Genomic DNA, 3,327 nt, shown 5'->3' with positions numbered 1-3,327 from the left:
TTGTGGGAATGTTAAGGACTCTCAGACTGGAAGGCAGCAGCTCAGACAAAACCAGTCCAAGGAGGTGGGAGAGGGAGTCAAGCTATATACAAGTTTGCAAAGAATGTGAGCAGGCAGTCTGAATATCAAAGATTATTGTTAAGTAAGGAAACCCAGATATCAAGTAAGGAATTTAGGGTTCTTCAATATATGGGAAGATGCAAGCCTCTGGGCTCACTGAATTCATTCCTTTCACGTGCACCTCAGTTATCTGGGGCCAAATCCTTTTTTTGGATTTCTCGCATACCCCTCCTCCCCCCAGCCCTTCAGCAATCACCATGGAGGTTGGCCATCTGCTGGATCACAGGCATTGTGTCCCTTTTTGGGGAGCCCTCATTCACATTTGGAGGCTTGAAATCACTGATGGCTGTTATATCCTTGTTTGTTGATATGGCCAGAGATACTTCATTTCACACTACTACTACTGTTACTATATTAATTTTATGAGCAGTACACTCATACCTGTTATGTTAACTGAGGTGTAACTGTTTAGATTAACAAAACTCATCAGCTTTAGTGTGGTGGTTTTAAAATGTGATGCAAAGTCTCTGACAGTCTTCCCATCAAAAGGTGGAATCTAACCCCAATCCCTTTTAATGTGAGGTGGTATAAAGGATCATGTCAAAAATATAGAATGTAGTGGAAGTGATATCATGCGCTGTTCAAGGCTAGGTCATAAAAAGCCACATAGCTTCTGTGTGGCTTTCTTTTTCTTGGACGGCTCACTCTGAGAGAAGCCAGTCTCCATGTTTTGAGAATACTCACACAGCACTGTGGAGAGGCCTCTGTGAAGAGCAAATAAGTGTGAGTGTGTGCGCATGCACACGCTCAGTCTCTCAGTTGTGTCTTACTCTGTGCACTATGGACTGTAGCCCACCAGGTTCCTCTGTTCATGGGATCTTCCAGGCAAGAATACTGGATTGGGTTGCCATTTCCTCCTCCAGGGGATCTTCCTCACCCAGGAATTGAACCTGTGTCTCCTATACTGGCAGGTGGATTCTTCACCACTGGGAAACTCTTCCCCTGCTGATAGCTAGCACCAAATTGGTGGCCATACAAGGGAGCCCATGGGAAGCCAACCTGTCAGCTCTGTTAATCCTTCAGGTGACTGAGATATTAAAGATCTAGGTAGAAATAGCCAGTGGGAGGAAGAACAAATGTAAAGTCTCAAAAGGGCAACTTATCTTGGAATGTAAAGTGTGTTCAAGAGGTCAAAACAGAGTCAGTATGACTTCAGCCTAATGAAAAGGGAGTGAGTGGGAAGAGGCACTGGATTGTGAAGTAGGGTGATGAGCTGCAATTCAGTTATTATCACTTTGAGGTAACAGTACCCATCTCAGTTCTAATAACTTGGTGTCTCAAAAACAAAAAAACAAATAAACAAATAAAAGCACTGCTTAAATCATAAAAGCTGAAGAAACAGCCATTTCAACATATTTAGAACATTTCTGGAAGGCACATTCACATTGCACTTGCTTGACATTTAATCAGATTTTTAGATTGGCAAAAATGATAGGTTGAAGTGGCTCATGGTAAGTCATAACACCTCATTTGATAGCTTGCTGAATAATAGATTAAAGTATTATATCCATTTCAATTCATTCTTTCAATTCATGTCCATGAGTTCCAACTAAAATATGATTGCTTTTACATGCAAAAAATGTATAACTCCTGCAATACTATCAGATCTTTACTACTATTATTTTTGCAAGACATGAACTGAAAAAACTCTTTATATGTTTCTTTCTCTTTCTATCACTCATATTTATGTAGAGGGAAAAAATCATTAGTTAAACTCTTAAAGATATTCAGGTTCAAAATGAGAGATACACTAATGGTTTTAAAAAAGTAAAAATGCTTTTCATTTTCATTTTAAAATCAGTGATGCTAGAAAATCAAGTTTTGATTCTATCCCACTTTATTACAGAGGCCCTGATTCCCATTTCTTATAACAGAGGCAAATGAGGGGAGAAAGCCCTTCACCTCCAGGTATGTAAGTCTTTACATAACTGAAGTCATGAAGCCTTACATGTAATCATATTTAAGACGCATTTTAATTAGGTTGCTAAATAGTTTATTTTTTTTAATATACTTCTGTGTATTGTTGCCACCTCTTCTTACTATCTTCTGCTTCTGTTAGGTCCATACCATTTCTGTCCTTTATTGAGCCCATCTTTGCATGAAATGTTTCCTTGGTATCTCTAATTTTCTTGAAGAGAAAGAGATTAGAATCTTTTCCCAGTCCATTGTTTTCCTCTACTTCTTTGCACTGATCACTGAGGAAGGCTTTCTTATCTCTCCTTGCTAATCTTTGGAACTCTGCATTCAAATGGGTATATCTTTCCTTTTCTACTTTGCTTTTCCCTTCTCTTCTTTTCACAGCTATTTGTAAGGCCTCCTCAGACAGCCATTTTGCTTTTTTGCATTTCTTTTCCATGGGGATGGTCTTGGTCCCTGTCTCCTGTAGAATGTCACGAACCTCCGTCCATAGTTCATCAGGGACTCTGTCTATCAGATCTAGTCCCTTAAGTCTATTTCTCACTTTCACTGTATAATTGTAAGGGATTTGATTGAGGTCATATCTGAATGGTCTAGTGGTTTGCCCTACTTTCTTCAATTTCAGTCTGAATTTGGCAATAAGGAGTTCATGATCTGAGCCACAGTCAGCTCCCAGTCTTGATTTTGCTGACTATATAGAGCTTCTACATCTTTGGCTGCAAAGAATATAATCAATCTGATTTCGGTATTGACCATCTGGTGATGTTCGTGTGTCAAGTTGTCTCCTGTGTTGTTGGAAGAGGGTGTTTGCTATGACCAGTGCGTTCTCTTGGCAAAACTCTATTTGCCTTTGCCCTACTTCATTCCGTGCTCCAAGGCCAAATTTGCCTGTTACTCCAGGTGTTCCTTGACTTCCTACTTTTGCATTCCAGTCCCCTATAATGAAAAGGACATCTTTTTGGGGTGTTAGTTCTATATGGTCTTGTAGGTCTTCATAGAACCATTCAACTTTGGCTTCTTCAGCGTTGCTGGTCGGGCATAGACTTGGATTACCATGATATTGAATGGTTTGCCTTGGAAACGAACAGAGATCATTCTGTCGTTTTTGAGATTGCATCCAAGTACTGCATTTCGGACTCTTTTGTTGACCATGATGGCTACTCCATTTCTTCTAACGGATTCTGGCCTACAATAGTAGATATAATGGTCGCCTGAGTTAAATTCACCCATTCCAGTTCATTTTAGTTCACTGATTCCTAGAATGTCGATGCTCACTCTTGCCATCTCCTG

The sequence above is a fragment of the Moschus berezovskii genome, chromosome X (genome assembly GCF_049115385.1).
Source record: "Moschus berezovskii isolate FMDL1 chromosome X, NW_MosBer_1.0, whole genome shotgun sequence".
Taxonomy (NCBI): Eukaryota; Metazoa; Chordata; class Mammalia; order Artiodactyla; family Moschidae; genus Moschus; species Moschus berezovskii.
The sequence above is the reverse complement of the archived record's forward strand: the minus strand, read 5'-3'. Positions refer to the sequence as shown.